The following is a 19471-nucleotide window of genomic DNA, read 5'->3' as shown; positions in this document are numbered from 1 at the left end:
TTCATGCTTCACAGTGACCATAAAGAGAATGAGGTTTCCTTACCGTGCTCGGTCCTCCAATCTTGCTGCCCACTATCTGGAGCCATTTCTAAGCCTTGTGTTGGGTAGTGATGCCAAAGAAGAGCCTGGCAAAAAATGCTGGAGCTTGTCATCCCATTCTGGAAAGCCTCTTGTCCGGGCTGGGGCTGACATTGCTCTTCCCCCAGTACTGACTGTTGGGTGATGACCATTAAAAATTTCAGCACAGTTAAACATGAGCCCTGGGACTTCATCAGGGAGATGATTGTCCATAAACCAGGCTCTGAAGTGGTGTGATGGGGGTTTGTGCATGGTGCTTTCCAGTTGGTGACAAATGGGAATATTGGAGTGGTGGCACGGAAACTAAAATTTGGTATTTGCCACTTTCACACATGCAGTGTACTGGTTTTGGTTGGGACAGAGTTAAATTTCTCCACAGGGACTTGTATGGGGCTATGTTTTGGATTTGCGATGCAAGTGTTGATAACACGGGGATGTTTTAGTTACTGCTGAGGAGTGCTTACATGGTGTTGTGGCCTCTTCTGGTTCTCACACCACCACACTGGTGAGTAGGCTGGGAGTACACTAGAGGTTGGGAGGGGATAAAATTGGGACAGCTGACTCCAGCCGGCCAAAGGGATGTCCAGACCATATGATGGTCTATCTATAGATAGGTAGGCAGATCTATATAATGCTCAGCTACAGAAGTGGGAGCAAGGGGCATGGGTGAATGTTGGCTGCGGTGGCCATTTCTGGGGAACTGGCTGGGGATCGGTCAGTCTGTGGCAAGTAATTGTTGTCTTTTGCATCAGTTGTTTTTCTTTTTTTTTTTTTTTTTTTATTTTCTTGTTTTGTTTTTCTTTGTGGCTTTTTTCCTTCTTTGGAAAAAAAAAAATTAAACTACCTTCATCTCAACCTGTGAATTTTTGCACTTCTACCCTTCTGATTCTCTCCCCCATTCCACTGGAGGGCAGGTAAGTGAGTGGCTGAGTGCTGCTTAGCAGCCTAAGGAGGTTTATCGATAGAAAAATCATGTATCTACCTACTTTGTCAAGCACACAGAAAAAGTCTAGGAACATTACCACCTATCAAGCAAAGTAATTGAATGTGAGCTTAATTTTAAATGTGTTAATGATCTTTATAAAAGCATATTTGCAGTAAATGCCTTACTTTTTAAATTAAAAAAAAAAAAAGTAAGGATGGAAAGTATCTGAGATTACTTTGAAGGACCTGCTCCCAAAATTGGTGATTAAATAAGGGTAAGCACAGCGCTTGTGGCTTCAAAGGTCAGTCCTGCTGAATTTAAGTGACTGATGAATTCTTTTCACCAGAGGTGCAATTTTCCCCTGAAGAAATACTTCTTAAAGACCAATGCTGGCTAGCTGGTATTTATGAGCGAGTCCGAAGGGAATTACAAGTAGGTTGTTAGGGTTATCATTTACTCAGTGGTTTCTGCCGATATTGTAGCACAGAGATCCCACAGCACTTCTTCTTAGCATGTGATAAATTGTGTACCCAGGTGAAGGTGAGAAAGGAGTGAGGGCAGCCACCGTGATGACAGACTGTTGCTTTGCTACTCCTGCTACGAACCCGCTATTTCTCCGCCAGCAATCACCAGTACTTTAGCTGTGCCCAGCATCGCTCTCCTTGGCCTGTGATAACATGCCTGCACACTGGGGAGTGCTTTAAGGAGATGCTGGGCACACGCCTACAAACAGGACAGTTTTTTTTTTCTCCATGCCAGCATGGCAAGAACAGTACATTTCATGGCTACATTTGAAAGACCCTTCTTGTATACCGGCTCTTCATGCACACCAAGTGATTTCCAGTAGCTGATACAGGATAAAATATCAACTAGTGTGAGGAAAAGATACCTCAGCCTGCTCCGGTGGAAAGGTGTATTGTTTTGATCTCTCCCAGATCTGTGACTGGTGCCAGGAGCCCGTCAATGCAGTTGTGGTGCTATAAGAGTTATTTTTGTTGCATCTCTTTATTTAATTCCTCTGTCTTTGGATTAAAAATAGATTATTTTCATTACAGAAAGCTATTCAAATATCTTGCATATTTAATATAGCTTCCTTAGTTGTTCCTCTTGTGGGGGGAAGAGAAGCATAATTAGGGAAAAAATGAAAAAAAGAAAAAAAGAGAAAGTGCAAGCATCTGGTTTAAGAACTTCTACATCATTGTTTTGCTTTGTCATTTTACTACAAATGTACTTAAAAATAACTGAAGTTCACCCCTAAATCATGCAAAATATTACAGCAGCTGGGTATAAAAAAATATATATATATGGTGAGATCTGGAATATGTTTTATGTTGTTTTTTTGATAGAAGAATCCTGTACTCTGTTTTTGCTGTACTCTTTCAGGACTGCAAGCCAGTTTAATGCTGATTCAGCTGTTATCCAGCTAAAGAAAATAGGCTGATGAGGTTAAGTAAGGCCACAGTCAACATCAGTTAATGCAGTGTTGAATGTGTTGCCCCATCAGTATTAAAAAAAAAAACAGGAAAAGACATGTCCAGCACCTTCCTTTAAAAAAAAAACACACCAAAGTGTCCCCCAAACAAACAAACAATCCCCAGAAAACCCAAATAAAAATAAGTTCCTGAATTCTAAGAAAATCACTGTTAAGGCACCAATGTTATTAATGTCTCCTCTGAACTAATTGTTTATATCTTTGCTTTGCTTTCCTCATTTGGTCAGCCACATTCTTTAAGATGAGACTCCAAGTCTTCCCATTACTGTTCGGATTCCTGGGACTACTGTGGCTTTGAAAGTCCTTATTGCTGCATCTTTGGCTCCTCTTCAATAAGCAGGTGTTGACCACAGGTGAAAATGTTGAATTTACAGTTTACAGCTTTATCAGTTCCTTCTGCTGACAGCTTCTTGTGATTCTACTTTGGAGAGGAAAGGAGCTGTTTTGAGCTTTTATTGTCTCTGGTTCATACAGGTTCTTTTTTGCTGCTCCCGTTTGAGTCATAACAAGGAGTGTGCCATGCCATTGGGATCAAAACTAGTTACCTGTTGTGTTCAGTGGATGTGCAAACAGATTAGGGCAACAGCTGAAAAAGTGATGCACATATGACCTTGGCCAGGAAACCCATCCCAGATTTTGGAATGGGGGTTCTGGAGTTATTTTCTGAGCCATACAATGACTAGATACTTAACCTGAGCCTACCTGCGTGATCTCAGTGGGGTTTTATTTTCAAAATCTGAGTGCTGTGGAGCAGCGGAGGTCGGGCATGGTTTCTGCGACACCGTCTGGGAAGGGCTGGCTGCAGGAGGAGCAGCAGTTGCCAGAATTGCAGCCCCCGTCATTGCTGCAATGGCCTTGGCACCCCAAGGAGGGCACCAAAATCGAGGAGCAATGGCAAAGGTCAGCAGGCTCTCAGCGTCAGCAAGGCTTGGGCAGGAGCTCAGCCCTTCGTTCATTACTGAGCAACCAGAGTGACAAAGCAGCCTTTCTCCCCAGTGAATCTGTGGCCCTGTCCACTGTCCATTGTAGGGATTTCAATGAAACTTTAGCACGTACTTAGAATGAAGCACTTCTTTGCCTGGTGCCCTCAGGAGAGAGAGTTTCCTCAACTGGGGCCAAACATGTACTTTGTACAGGGCATCTTCTGACCCAGAAGGTCAATTATAGCTCCTGAGGGTCTCTGAAGGGATCTTTTCAATTGTTCCAAGCCTTGTTTTGTTTTCAGGCTCTGCAAAATAATCCAAATGTGTGTTTGTATAAATGCAGAAGGGAAAAGCTGGCAAAGGAAGAATCTTTCTATTCATTGTGGTTCAGGTCCTGCGACTGCAGAGTCAGATGGAGTTTTCCTATTGACATTGGTGAGCGCAGGGGCAACCTGTCTAGCTGTTTTGAATGAATAATTTTTTTTCCCACATAGAGACAAAAGTATAAAATCGAGGCATTTTTGCTGATGTGATCTATAACTTGTGAAGTTATTGTATGTTTGCTTAATGGTTATAACCTCAGAGTAGAGGATAATTCCATCCTTTGAATGGAAATTCCGGTGCAGGGAGCGAGGTGCTAGTGGGACTGATGTAAATGCAGGGTCACAGAAGCATTCCCGACTCTGGCAGCTTTGGTATTGTAATCTTCAAGTTAGGTGTATTCCACAGCAAATTCTGTGTTGTTTTGGTAGTTACTGCCTGGGGGTAGGAATTACCTGCTTCTGGGCTACTTCCACTCCAAACCGCATCTTTGTTCATGTTATTTCATCCGAGCTTAAACTATGCTTTTCTTGTCTATCCTGGTTTGTTGTGTATTTTAATGTGAACTGATGCAAGGTTCTTTTCAAAAAGATAAGTGAAGGAACAGTATTTTGCTCTTTGGCAAGACAGGAGCAGGGACTGCAGCAGGAAAAGACCTCCCATCCTGGCAGGTTTCTAGGCTGGTGATCTGCAAGCCTGTGTGTTAAACCTAAGGGTATTAATGACTGTGTGCGGGCTGAAAATTCAGATGCTCTCCCTCTCCTTTGTTGCAGGAGGAAGTGTTTTCTGCTTGCAGGTCTGAGAAAGGGCAGGCTGGCATGGAGAAAGAGGTAAGTGAAGAAAACCCATGCTTTAAAACATAAAAATTAAAGGGGCTAGTCCTAGCATTGCTATTTCATAATATTATTTGTAGTGTCATGGGAGGGAAGTCAGCAGACGTGTAGTCTCCTTCATATCATTGACAAGTCAAGGGGATGATTAACGAGAGTACCAGACAATGTAGTGGTAGGAGAAGGCCCGCAGAAGTTAAACAAAAGTGCCTTCAGAATTTAGAGAATTCCCATGATCCATAGTAGGACCTCATTGTGCTTGTCTACTGTTTCTATTTTTGATTAGATTTATAAACACAGCACCACATATTTTCATGTGGCTCATAGCCCTAGGGCAGAGTGAGATTGACTGCACTGAAACTGTGAGGCTTGTGAATTTCGGGCAAGGGATGGAGCGAAATAAGTAGTGTAATTGTTTTTGTGGAGTGACCGTGGGACCTCCTCTGTTCTGAATTACACATGGTTCAACCCTTTGACCTAACCAACCTCAGCAATGCCTGGTAGATCTCCTAAAGCTGTGCTGAAAGGTCCTATCAGTGACATGTTGGAACATTATCTGTCATGTGAGATGTGTGCCAACAACTATATTAAACTACATTAATTACTAGTGAGGCCATGTTTGTGACAATCTCAACTTCATTTAACCCATCATCATGTTAGTTATTGTTTAAACAGGAAGTACAAATGGGGACAATTTCTGAAATCAAAATGCAGCACCAATGTTTTCTTTAATAAATTGTATGTTTTACTTTGTTTTACTTCCCTTCTATTTTTTTTCCCCAGCACTTCTGTTCTTGTCATCAGCTGTGCTGCTTGAGTTTTTTGAGGGCTTTTTTATTTTAAGAGCAAGCAAGGAAAAGACGACTACTTAGTTAACTAAACTAATATGCCCCTGAAATTGTTGTTTCTTTCAATGCAATTGTAAAAGATACCACAGTTGACTGAAAGCTCCTTTTCTAGCAAGAAGCAAACATGCTGAGGTAGTTTATGTAAAGTAATAATAACAATAAATAATAATAATAATAACGATTTTTGTACACCTTGACGTATGCCTTCACTGCTTTACACCCCAGCTAGTGTGTCTCCGCATGGCAACGCTTGCACACCTCTGGATCGGGAGCAAAGCGTGCATTTCTCAGAGAAATTTTCTCATAGATCTGACCCTGTAGGTAGCAAAGTGTACTGTGAGTTCTCAAAAGGCAGCCCCGTATGTAGAAATTCAGAAGGATTCTTTGCATGTGGCCATTTGCTGAAATAATTCTGAATTTTATAGGGCAAGAGGCAAAAGCTTGCCCGCGTGCTCCTGCATGGGCAGCGCACAGGTTCAGTCATGCCTTGCTGTGCCTGATATTGCATTAGACTAGACACATGTGGTTACATCTTCCACCTACACACTGAGCTGCTCTTTTTTTTTTTTTTTTTTTCCTTTAGCCTCGTTCTCTAGCTGGAATGGGCCTAAATGAGGTGGGTACTTGTTTATTTATTTTTTAATTGCTGCGGAGTCAGCTAAAAAAATACGTTTGACCCTACTAAGTGTCATTCTCATTAGCAATGAAGAGTTTGCTCTCTGCAAAATCTAACATGGAGTGCTTAAAGCAGACAGGTGCAAATTACAAGCTGGTTCTCTTTGGCTGCCATCCCTTAAATAGACAAAGTAATAGGCTTGGAGAAAGAAAAAGGTTCCAGCTCCAGCTGCATAAAGGAAAGCCTTAACTGGGACTTAGCAGCTGGTTGCAAGAATTAAATGCTGTAAATACCAGCTAACGGGTTTGTGTGTGCACGTTCATAGAGGGATTTATTTTTAGTAAGGCTCCATCCTTTTTTATGCGAGAGGATCATTCTTTGAAAACTGTGCTCTGCTTTATGTTGAAAGGCTAATGCTCTCGCTGAAGTGAATGAGAACAGAAGCCAACATACCTGTTCCTGTTTACCATCATTACACTCCTTAGAGCATTTCAGGCATTATTAGGTTCTTGGAGCCCTACCAGATTGACAATATTTCCAGCTACTTCTCTTTTGGCTGTATTCAAACAAGGCCCCAAAGGAAAAAAAAAAACAACCCAACAACAAACCAACAAAACCAACCAAACAACCAACCCACAAAAAAACCCATGGATGAATCTGCTGAGCTAGTTTGCTGATGTTAGAAACAGTTGTTCATATTAGGAACACCTAATTTAATTTCATGAAAGAGACATAACATGCCAGTATGTGTATGAATCTAAGGTATGCATTTCCTAAAAGGAACTAAAACTCTGTCATTCCAAAGTTGCTCTTCTTTTTGACTTCCAGCTTGCATGGGGACTGCTGTCTGGAAGCAGTAACTTTAACTTTAACTCTAAGGCTGCTGATGAGGTCTGTCTGTGTGATCTTCGTAAGCAGATAAGGGTAGGGAGACAGCTCAGAGCAGAGCTTGTTTACAGCAGGACAGAAGAAAACAGCTAGACATAAATGAGGGCTGACGGTTTCATGAAGCACAATTGGTTGATCACAGATTCAATATGACTGCCCTGAACTGAGCGATGATCCGTACAGTATGCAAAATTCACTTTCTTGCTGGTCTGTGCCCACCAGCCTTCCAGCAGCTTTCCCAGAGCCCCTCAGCCACAGCTTTGAGTGGAACCAGAGCTGAACGCAGCATTGTTGTACCCAATTCCTTTTGACAACAATCACATTCTTTTAAAAACTTCATAGGTTTTAGTTGTCACTGGTTATAAATGAGGGTTTTTTTCCCTCACTGTTGCTGCTGCTGTTGTTGCGGTGCTCGCTGCTCTCCTCAGACCCGAGTGCAGTGGTTTCTGGTATTCCCGGTTTTCCTTTGTTTCAATTGGTATCGGAAAGCAGGCGGTGCGTTTTAATGATGACGGCATGCAAAAAGGCATTTTAAAGGTTTAGGTCACTTTTTGAATGGCACGCTGATTAGTCTGCACTGTGCTCAGACAATTCTAATTCCCTGTGCCTTTGCTGTAATGCAGCACACTCCAGGTAAAAAGGCATTTTTTTTTTTAAAAAAAAAAGTTAAAAGGCAAGACTTTTTATTTTTCACTAACCGTGGTGGAGCTTTGAGATAGGATATGTTGCTATCAGCAGCAACATCACCCTTTAAACTTGACTTTGCAAGCAAAGGACATCCCCTTTCTGTGTGCTGGTGGTGGATGGACAGGTCTGGCGTGTATATTTGTGGATGCAAGCTGGACCACCTCCACCACAGGTGTAAACCTGCACAGCCTTTGTGTCACTTGAGGTTCTGGCTTCAAGTGGTGTAACTTCACTTCTCTGTAGGAGTGCTTTTTTTATGCTTATTTTTGGATAATGTGCTAAAATTAGAATGGCGCTTTCTGTACAGATGTGCATTCACGTACCTTTGTCTGGGTATGCTCACACAACTGGACTTTGCCTGCAAATATGGCAAGTGCTCACCGAAATAATTTTATTTAATTTGCTATTGGAAACGTAAGTTTTGCAGGTACATGTGAACTGATTAAACAACAATTGCTTTAGATATAATTTTGCGTAAATACATATATTAACTAGTAGTGACTAATGATAGAATGAATATAAAATGCAGCTGGTTAATTTCCTACCTGTTCTCTGATGAGAAGGCAAAGTGTCATAAGGGTAGGGGGGCTGGGGAAGGTAACCTAAAACGAAGAGAAGGGTGGGGGGAAAGAGTGTAATTTACACTACTTAAAAGTGCTCATGTGTAAAAGAGACAAGGATGAGGAAACTGGCTGGAGATAGGTATGAAAGGAAAATGTCTTCTAAATTTCTCTGAAGCACAAAGTGACAAGAACATGTATTGATTAAACAAAGGCCACCACCAAAATACTCAGTTATTCAGTTATGTTGAGAAGTAACCCTGGAAGAATTCCTCTGTGCTGTTGAAAATCAGGCGTTGCTTTCATTCGAAAAATACGAACTCATGAAAGGCACCTTTTCAAAACCTGATCACGTTAAGGGATGAGAACATCATTTTTTGTAAGTAAGTAGGAGTCACAAGTCTGTTATATCAACTACTTAAAAATAATTATTTGTGTTTGTGTGAGTGGTGTCAAAGAATGTAGTCTATTGTGTCCCTAAAAAAAAAAAAAGGTGTTAACTATAGTGAAACTATAGTGAAAAAAAAAAAACCCAACAAAACAACTGACCAACCAAAGAAACCTCCCAAACAAAAACCTGCGAGATAGACACACACACACTCTCCAAAACATCAAACCCTACTCTGCATCTTTATTAGATGTGGGGGAGGAGGAATACTTTTTTTCTTGTTGTTGTGAAAGGAGCTTATGCATTTTGCAGACTGTAGCAATTGACAGTTGGCTATGGCCAATACAGCCTGCAATTGGTTTTGCTAGGGAAATCTAGTGTGCGGAAGGAATACATAGCATATAATGCAGATCATCTTAATTCTGTCAAAGTTACAGATGTAAACTGATTTACACCAGTTGGAGATTTGTCCCAGAATTCTTGTCTAGATGTTGTTTTCTTTAGCTGTTAAAGTTAAGTTTAAGATTTTGTGTGGTGATTATACGCAGCATAATAAGAATAATTACCACACAGCAGTGTCACAAATACTGCTGGAATCTTTAAAAATGACTCAATTAAAATTTTATGGTATGCAGAAATGCAGCAATGCTTTAATATTGGAAAAGGGGTAACATTCTAAAGATACTAAATGAACAAATATGTATTTTTTTGAAAGATTTTTCAGTTGGGAAAAAAATCAGAAGCAGTAGACTGAATTTCTGAACCCATTGAACTTCTGTCAAAATTATCATGACATTCAGTTGTGCTGCATGTGACTTGTAGGAATTATTTCTGTTACAGTATTTATTTATTGTAGCTTTCAGAATGTGTCTGGTCATTTTTATGCATATTTTCTTTTTAGTAGGATAATAGACTTAATTTAGAGGAAGTCCACTGTTTTCAGAATAACATACACGTGTGTGTGTGTATATATCTGAGGATATTAACATCTATTTTAATCTGTCTATTGTATGGTTCAGTTATTTTGGACAGATTTATTGATTGTCTGCTGCAAGTGCTGTTTTTTTTACTGGAAATTGACACCCACAATCAAACAGGAAAGATGGATGCTATAAAAATTGCCATTTTTCAATGGGTCTTGTAATTAATCCCTCTGTATTGACAGTTTTCAGGAGCTGTGTCGCCAGGAGTGGTCTTTATCACTGGACAATTAAGCAACTGGCTTGAAAAAATAATGCTGTTTTTGGAAGCTGTCACATGACATTAGAAAACAAATGGGTCTGAATTCTTTTCTTACTTTGGTTTTGGCTTTGATTAATACCCCTTGATGTGGTTTGATTTAGGTATTCTTTGCCTGCTTGGACTGTTCGTGTTTGTTACAGGGGTTTGTAGCCACACACGAGCCCACACGTGACTCCTGCTAACGCTGCCCAAGGTGTTATGCAAGGACAATGTTTAGCGCTTGGGTCTTCCTGGTGGAATATGTGACCACGTGTTTTTTGAGCCTTGCTTTCCCACAGGAATATAACATGGAACTCGTCAGAGTTTAGGTCCTCCAAGATCTCCTGCTATTTGTTTTCACTGTAACCATTGTTGACATCTCTCTAATATTAAATGAACTTTTCATTGTTGTAATGAGTCCTGCTTCCCCTCTGCCCTGGGCTGTGACCTCTCTTTTGCGACATCCTGTTGTAAATTGTTTTGGGGTTATTTTTATTTCATTGCCTCGTATGAAAGGGTAGAGCTTGTTCGTTTTTAGCTGCTCTGTGATGAAGAAGCACGCTGATTATGTAAGTGGACCTAGAAAAGAAAAGAACAGGGGATGTCAGGGTAGTCTGTCTATAAATACACTGCATAACCAAACTTTTCTAAATGAAATGTTGCAGTTCTGCAAGTGAAATAAAGCAGTTGCTGCTGAATGCATACTGTAAAGACAAGTCTTATAATGTTCTTCATTTGTTGAGGTTTCTTTGCATTAATTAAAAATGGGAAAAAACAAAGTATTTTAATGTGACCTTCATTTGGCATTTGTTTTAACTTTTCTTCTATTTTATTTAATTCTTCCACTTCTGTTGTTCAATTAGTGTTTGACCCCTTTAGCAGAGATGTAAATTAAATGACATTTCAATGCCATCCCATATTTAAAATACTGTGTTAGTTGTGGATCATAAAGGATGATCTTCGTTCTTTAGCTAATTTATTCATTTAACAATTTCCCTCCAGAAGTTCCAGCAGAAGGCTCTGAAGCAAACTAAGCAGAAGAAATCCAAGTCGGCTGAATTTCTGATGGGTGAGCCTTGCTTGATGAGTTATTGCTCATAATTTGTGTAAGGATTAATTAACTAATTACAGACAAATGGCTGTGGGCGAAATTTTGCTCTTGCTTGTCAGGGTGCAATTTGTAATTATTTTAATCATTTATTCTTTTTTTTTTTTTTTTTTTTTAGAGTTAATTTTAACCTAATTCTGTTTTGGCGACATTTGAGGACGATACACTTGAGTCTTTCAGCAAAGGAATTACTAGAAGGAATTTTCTGCTTGTCATTGAAATACACTTTGCTATAATGTGCTCTTCTGACCTCCTTGTTTTCTATAGTAAAAGAAGAGAGAGCAGCAACAGAAGGCATTGAAAATCCAGCTTTTAACATCAGCAGCACAGATCTTTCAGCATATCAGCCTTCAGAAGAGAAAGTTATTAGACATGACAACCCAGATAGCACCCTTGCAGCTCACCAACAAAAACTCAGGCTGCAAGCCCATGCCGAACCAAGAGGTGAGACATCAAACCTGATTAGCTTCAAAGGCAACAACAGTGGTTGTGTTCCCCATCCAACCTGCGCACTCTGTGGCCTCTGCTGGGTGTTCCCATCCCGACATGTCCAAACAGGCACCTCTGCAAACCCTGGATGCGAAACCCAAAATAGTGCCCAAAACATTGCTGTCTAAATATTGAGAGACCTGGGCTCCATCTCCATGCTCAAGCGACTCCTGGTAAGGAGGTACAGGATGCGCAGGGCTCGCCAGCGGCGAGGATCCAGCTCCCATGGCAGCGCTTCCCGGTAACTTGGGTTGGGTTGGGTTTTGTTTTGGAGGCACCACAGCTGGTCCAACCACACAGATGCTGCTCCCTCCCTGGCTCCCGAGCACTGAGTAGTTTAAAAAAGCTTACAGATCCATGATTAATTGTTGTCCTTGGGTCTCCCATATGCCCTCAGTCAATCAGCATCTTGCCTCTACTTTGTCTTTCATTATTTTTGTCAGCCAGTGTTGCTCAGATGGTTGGAAAGTCATATTCGCTTGGCATGTCTAGGGGAGAGATCCTGGCTTTTAATCTCAGCTTTGATGCAGCACCCAAAAGAGTCGGCACCTCAGGAAGTGATTTCTGTTTATTGTTTAGGTTTATTCAAACAAACTATAAGGATCTTCACTGATGTCAGCTTTCCTCTTGCAGAGGTTTAATATCTTTTAGCCTGTTATTGAATTACTCCAATTTGAATTGTTATTACTGCTGAATGTTATGATGAATGCTTATTTTTACTTAGTAACCCAGTGAGGAAGAAGGTGAGGAAAAGAATTTAGAGGCATCTTGTGAGCTATATGAGGAAAATCTTGGGCCAACATTTAACATAAAAGCAAAAATGCCTGAAGTCAAATGCAAAATTTCCCTAAATATCCATAAAAAAAATCTATTTAACTTATTGGACTGTGTACATCCACAAATATGTGAATGCGCATCCAAGGCCCAAGACCTCCCAAGGTACCAAACTGGTCTGTCTTTGAAAAGTCCTGATCACCCCGCGTTTCCCATTAAACTTGCAGGCGGTGGTGCTGCTCACTGAGTACCCTTGCGGGCCAGCCCAGGTATTTAAATGGGCAAGTGCAGGCTGGTGAGCAGAACTTCAGGCATTTGCTTTTAAAACATTGGACCTTGTTGTGTTAAGATTTTATCCTTGTGGGACTGGAGAGCCCACGGCTCCTAATGGCCCCTTGCAAAATTAGGTTTGGCTTTCCATTTAGCCTTCATGTGACTCTGTGCAGCGCTGCACGGAGCAGGAATTCTTCGTCTTTCCTTTGCAGCTTGTCAGAACAGTGATTAAGCAGACAAAGGGATTGATTGTTTTTTAATGAAATAGTCTATCTGGCAAAAAATGAAGTCGAGCTCGCTGGAGACTATCCATGCTTTCAGTCGCCTCTTCAGAAATTCATGAATAGTTCCCTCAAGAAAACACATTTTTTTTAAAAGCCTGAAATGTGTTTTTAAACATTTTGATTTTTCATCCTAAGTAGCATTTTGTTCAAAAAACCCTAACTGAATATAATCTTTGTGAAAGGAGTAGAAATTGTTACATTTTGCCTGGAATGCAATGTCTTGATACACTGCTAAGTGTTTCTGTAATGGGAGAGGGAAGCTTGCCGAGTGTTGGAAAATTTTGTTTCCCAACACTGTGTCTCCCTCCTTGACCTTCTGTTCATCCAGTTAACCAAAAGATCAGTTATTCACATAGCTCTGCCTCTAAATCATGCAGCTATTAGAAAAAAATAATAATCATGCATTTATACCTTCATGAAAATATCTAGATTGGAAGAGATCTCTAGAGATCATCTGGCCCAACCTTGCATTAAATTATTCTTAGTCTAACTTATGTCAGGACTTGTTTGGCAGTCACGGGGCCAGTTCAAATTTATCAAGGGCTGCTAATAAAACAAACAGCTTCAAGCCTGTCCTGAAACCTGGGAAAAAAATTGAACTGAACCTTCTGGCACCTCGTGAGCTAATTTTCCCCATTCCCAAGTGTAACAATACTTCATTAGAGGGAAAGGGAAAAGCCAAGTGCATAGGTAAGCAGCGTCACATGAGTGCAGTAATGTATAAATGGTCATGTCACAGTCCTTGGTGAAGATGAGGTCTTGCAGGTAGCATACCCCTTCATGTGGCCATCTCTTTTGGTTTGGGACTGCCAGAGCCAAAGGGATTGGTTTCTTGAGTCTTCTTTCCTTTGCTTTGCTCCGCGCTGGTAGCTGCTGTTGCTTCAGTTCATAGCGAAACCATATGTGGTGTTGAAAACTACCACCAGCTTCTAGCATAGGAGAAACTCTTCCACAGCTTCCTCTCCCTCCCCTCAGCTCTCAGGAGCCACTGGGTGGTTCACCGGAGAGATTTTTTGCAGAGAAGTCTCGCACCTCCCGGGAGGCAAGACTTGAAGGCCAAGCTGGAAGCTGTTTCTCTAGGAGGGGGTGCCCACACACGCTGGCACAGCTTGCTGCCCCCGGCTTGGCTATGCCAGTAAAAAGGCAATCCTTTTGTCACGTCACAACAGGCGCCCTTACCTGGAGGGAGATGCCTGCCGAGCACAACAAGCACAACCTGTGTAAAACAAGTGTTTTAGGCCCCTCCACTGCTCCCTTTCATTTTCCTCCCCTTTTCTTCCTCAGCTGCCAACAAAATACTCCTCCTTTTGGGGTTTCCTCCCCTCCACAGTCATGGGGTGCTCCTCCAGCTTTCAGCCCCCAGGCTTAGGTTTGGTTACTTACTCAACGGGGAATGGCATTTATCAATTCTAATGCTCAGTGTTAAACTGTACAATTTAAAACCAGTTATAACCTTAAGCACAATTATTTAATCGCTGTATTTAGCAGATTACAGGTTGAAAACACTATATAAACATCAAGCTGGATTTTCAGGCTATGCACTTGAAGGCAGGGCACGGGGATGGTATTGCCTTTCCATTATCTTTCCACCCATCGCCCGTGTCGTTAATGGCAGCAAATAATAGCTACAGGGGTTGCTATCATTTCCTCCATCTTGCAACAGTGTCGCAGCCTGTTCCTCTGTCAGCAATTGCTGGAGGGAAGCGTTCTCTAGGAAAAACCTCCACCTACTTTTTGAGATGCCTTCTCACACACCTCCGTGCTAAGGATACCAGAAAGGAGTGTGAACAGTCAGTTGCATGTTCAAGACAGCCTTAAACCCCATTCCTAGAATTTGGATATGTCTGCACAGGAGGCTGCTCTGCAGAACACACGTCACTTGGAGGTGTATAAATTAAATAGCCAGTGCAGAGGTATGTGATATTGCAACGTGCCTGCATTTTCCCCCAGCTTCATTCACAGGTATGGTTGTGCTGTATTGACTTTTCCATCCCCTCTCCTCTGATAACAGAATATCTCCTGAAAAGGGGAGGTTGTGAACTGATTCTTGTTTTCAAGAAACTGATCAAATCTTTCCAGTGTTTTTTTCCAAGACTTTTTCACTTTTCAAACCAGATTGGTGGGGACTCTTCTTGTGACTCAAAGTGCAAGGCTCCCGCATCCTTTGCTGGTGAGGAAACTGGGGCAGGGCATGAGGCCATATCTGCAGTCACCCTGCAGGCCTGTGATGGAAATCAAAATAAAACCTCTTGTCCCTAATCCATTGCTCTGTTTGTTAGGCTGCTCCATGTCTCTCACTGTCCTATTTCCCATGATGGACAAAATTCCAATTTTTATCATCATCATCAGTAGACTGTTGTTCAGGAATAAGCCACTGAGTAACTCATTCTGCTGTATGCTTTCCATCATCACTCCTATATGGTGAAGACGTGGTACTGCTGTTAAATGTTATAGTGACCCAGGGGAACTGGCTGACTATTTACACAGATTAATCTCCTGATTTTCAGCCAGCTAATTGGTTGCAGTGGCTTCTACCCTATTTTCTCTTCTTGATTCTATGCTGACTCTTTGCTGATTGCTCCTATCACCTTCATTTCTTTCACATATTGCTTGTGAAATTAAGGTTGTCTAGCAGCAGACTTATCTTTGCCAAACTGTGCAGTTTATTTGTTTCTGAAAGCACTTAGGCTTTCCTCACGACTAAATTCAACCAATTCTTCTGCCTTTCTATCCCTCAGCAAATATTGAATTTGCCAGAAATTTTCATGTTGGCCATCCCAATGTGGAAGGTCTAATAGGAAAATTTCCTTGGGAAAAATATTTGGGGTTAGGTCACCCAAACCTGGAATGTCAGGAAGCTACGTCCTCCTGTTCCTCAGTTGCCAGGTACTTGATCTCAAGGTGAGCTGGTATTGGTTTTTCTCTTTTCTCCAGAGGGGTTTAAACCCAAAACACTTTGTAGAGTGCCCTAATGTTCAGGCTGGCTTGGGAAAGTCTCTGCCCAGCAAAGGGTTTCCAACAAACTGTTGTGATGGAAGCACCAAACCTCTGGAATATGCCATCTTTGGCTGACGGCAGAATAGGAGGGCAGCTGCTCAACTTCATGGGTGAGGTACGTCATAAGCAACCTCTTAACTCAGGACTCCTGTATTTAACATTTTATCACAGGCCTGTAAAGCAAAAGTTTCTATTTTTAGCATCTGATACATTTTTGTCCTCAGCTGCTGTGCTCACCACAGCCACAGTGTTACACAGGTTTGGTCCAGCTACTCCTGAGAAGAGCCTTGTGCAATGGCACTGTGCACATTTATACAAGATAGGTAAAACTTCCAGCCCAACCATATAGACGGTGATATATGTCAGAACAAATTAGACTGATCTTTCTGGGGTGCCAACGACGCGTGCAAGCCACAGAATACAGGTACGGGGCTTTTTGAGCATCCTCCCACTACATGGTCTGCCTTGCACCTGGTGATTGCATAAGCACCTTCGGAGACCGTGATGCTCCGTGGCTTTTGATGGAAGATGAAAGAAAGGCTAATTGTGTTCTCCTGTGTCCTGCTCGCTTGTACAAAGGCTAGAGGCAGTCTGACCCTAAATGTTGATGATTCAAGTTAAAATTGTCTCCAGATGACACAAAGCATTCATTTTCCCCCTCTATCATCCCCAATACACAAATCTTTTTTCAGAACTAGATTATCTCCTAAAATCAAAAGCTCTAATTAATTCTACCATTTTATCTGCAACAGGCACTGTTAACATCTCATATCATGCTCCAATAAATCTGCCCACAGAGATTAACAACACTGGGTAGGGGGAGAAAGAAAAAAAAAAAAAAAAAAAGGAGGGAAAAAAAGCTTTTTCAATCGAAGACCAGAAACTATTCTTCTAATTATCCCAGCTACAGCATGGCTTTAACATGGCTGTACTGCTTCTGGGAGCAAATCAGTGTCTCTGCACGGTGCTCTGTTGCACCAACTCCTAGCTGCAGACCTAGGTTGGATGTATCTAATACAGTCCTGTGTGTGTCCTATGGGAAAAATCTCGCTATAAAATAGAACAGTTCTGCTCCTTATCGAAAGCTAAAGTAGAGAGAAGCTTTTGCTAAGGAATGGTTAGTGCTGAAGGTAGTTCAGATGTGGTAGGGATGTTATTGTAAGTCCTTTCTTGCTCAGGAGTGTAACTGGGTGAGGACCTTGATCGGGGTATACACAGACAGAAAAGGGTGAAGGACCTGTGTGGGATATCAACTTGATAAAAACATAAGCAAATGCGTTGAGTTTAGTCTGTTTACAGGGAACTGGAGGCTGAAGCTTTTTGAGCAGGGTCTAATTTAATTCCAGAGAGGTGGTAGGTACCCACTGGAGAGACAATAAACATAGATGAAAAAACAGGCATCTGCTGGAAACTCACATTTGTGCTGCATGTGAAGGAAATGAGAGCTTGTGACACTGGCTGTGTTGGAAAAAATGATTTGCATAAAGGATGAGACCAGAAGTATGAATCAAAACTGTACCCTCTTTTTCTTAAACAACGGCAAAGTTTATATCTAATAATTCAAGTTCTGTGTATGTGGTTCCATGCTTTCTGATTCCAACAGGGACTTGAAATGGAAATGCCAAACCCGGTATGCAGGGCATGATGGATCACCATGTATGCATAGGAATAAAAGGGTTGTCATTGGAAGTAATTTTGCGTTGAATTACACAATGTGTAATCCAATTGAAATCAGCAGAACGGCACAAGGTGTAATGTAGTGTGCAAAACGTGATCCATTGCATGCAATTTCAACAACAGGGATACTGCACCACTCATCTAAGTGATGTGCTAAAATTGAATTTGTGAAAGGTAGGGGGAGAAGAATTGTGAAGAATGGATGCATTTTATAATTGGGAAATACTTTTTCAGAAGGTGAGGGAATATGTATTTTTAAGGCTAATTTATTACACTTGCAAATTGTTTACTTCATAATAGTGCTGTGGACTCTCAGAATTTGGCAAGTTCCCTCGCTGGAATAGTGTGGGAGCAGCCGAGCCTGCCAGCCTGGGAGCACTCAGAATCCATTTTCCCTATTGATATATGTCACATTATCTAATACTGTTCCTAAATGAACTCCATCATCATCAGTAAATCTTTTTGTCACGCCTTCAACCACCAACGTTTTTCCAGGAAAAGCAGCAGGTCTCTCACTGGCGTCCCTTGGCACAGTGCCCTCTGTTGCCTGCAGGAAAAAAAAATAAAAAAAATCCTACCCTATACCTTTGCTTTAACAGCAGCAAAAGCAGCAAATGTGGTAAGTCTTCCAGGACTGTAGTAGTGGGGGGACAGAAAAGTGGGTGCCGTGATGCAGTGTGGCGTTTCCCAAGCATGGGTGAAGGCGCAGCATGGTCGGCGCTGCTCAAGGTCACGAACGGCCCCTTTGCCAGCGTCCTGTCAAAGCTGACAAGCGAGTTTATTCAAGGCTTACAACATAAACATAATAAGGCACAGTTATGTGGTTTACCCGTTACCTATGGTCTCTGCTGAGGATAAGGAAAGTGACATACGATACCTTTAAAACTTTTTAAAATCGGAGAACTCACACAATGATGGTAGTATTTAACCAAGCTGTGTTTTCAGATATAATCTACTGTCCAGCCACTTGCTTCATGCTCCTCAGGTTGGGGATGCCATTTACATGCAATTTTTCGTTGAATTCTGCTTGGTCCTCATGAAATCGTGAAGCTCTACGTAAAACACTCTCCCCTCTCTATTTAGTGATAATCTGGAATAACTCTGTGCTTCCCAGGAAATCTTCTTTTAGATCTGTGTCTAAAATAATAAAGTTAATATTTATTTATATTTATGACGTAGATGGTAATGTTAGATGTAAATCTAAAATAGTAATGATGTGTCTTAAGGTTTCTTTCAGCTTCTATATGTAACCTAGATCAACCTATATAAATTTAATTAAAGGTATTTGTAACGCTTATGAGCTGAGGTAAATGTAACAGAGATCATGGTTCAGTAATGATAATTAAAAATCCAAACTAAAAGTATAACTTGCAGTTAATTTATAATAATTCTCTATTTTCTTTTCTTGCCAAAATGAGAAGGGAGAGCTAACGTTGTTTTGTGGATTACATATCAGTTCACTATGTTCTTCAAAACTGAAATTTTATTTTTAACATCTTCATGACATTTAGATGTGAGTAAATCTAGCTAGACAGAATTCTGGAATAAAACATCAAAATGTTTCCTTGTAAAAGTTTCAAACTTTCTTGATGTGTTTTCTGGTTTTAAATCATTATTTCAATCAGTTAAGCACCCATATATTCACTGGGAGTCCCGTCAGTCTTTGACTGCCCAAGGGTTATCACTGTTTATGCAGTTTTAGCGATGATTTTTCTTTTTCCTCATTTCTGCGTTCCGTGAGATTTTTTTTAAAGAGGATAGCTTCTTTCTCCACTCTTATGCTTTAAACATTTAGAATTATTTTCTTTATAATTCTTTATAGATTTTTTTTTTTACAAGGTGCAGATTAGAAGCAAAGACCTGCATCCACAAAAAAGCAACTTGTAGGTCCCAAGCTCTGTCGATGTAGGTGCTGAATGATACAGAGCAAAAGGGCTGGTCCCAAGACCCGCCACGCCTCGAGGAAGGGTGAAGCAGTGAAGCCGTTGGAAGTACAGTAAGCGGGATCCTTCTCTCCCCTTCCTCCTGATCTCAAGTCTTAGTCCTTGCTGGCCCAGTGGAGGTGGGCACCTCTCTTAGAGGGGATTCAGGT

The 19471-nt window shown here is 41.2% G+C and overlaps 1 protein-coding gene across 6 annotated transcripts in view; it reads left to right on the top strand.

Moving 5' to 3' along the window:
• Positions 1-628: 628 nt before the first annotated feature.
• LOC308060601 (uncharacterized protein) overlaps positions 629-19471 on the top strand; it is a 134190-nt gene continuing 115347 nt past the window's right edge. For 2 of the 6 annotated variants that reach the window (XM_080379511.1, XM_080379510.1), the window contains exon 1: positions 629-19471. This exon is cut by the window's right edge. The gene's annotated coding sequence lies outside the window, so the exon portion shown is untranslated. The other 4 variants (XM_080379515.1, XM_080379514.1, XM_080379513.1 and 1 more) reach the window with 4 other exon arrangements.

The sequence above is a fragment of the Falco punctatus genome (genome assembly GCF_963210335.1).
Source record: "Falco punctatus genome assembly, chromosome: 3".
Lineage (NCBI taxonomy): Eukaryota > Metazoa > Chordata > Aves > Falconiformes > Falconidae > Falco > Falco punctatus.
Note: the sequence above shows the minus strand (reverse complement) of the source record. Positions and strands in the feature narration are given on the sequence as shown.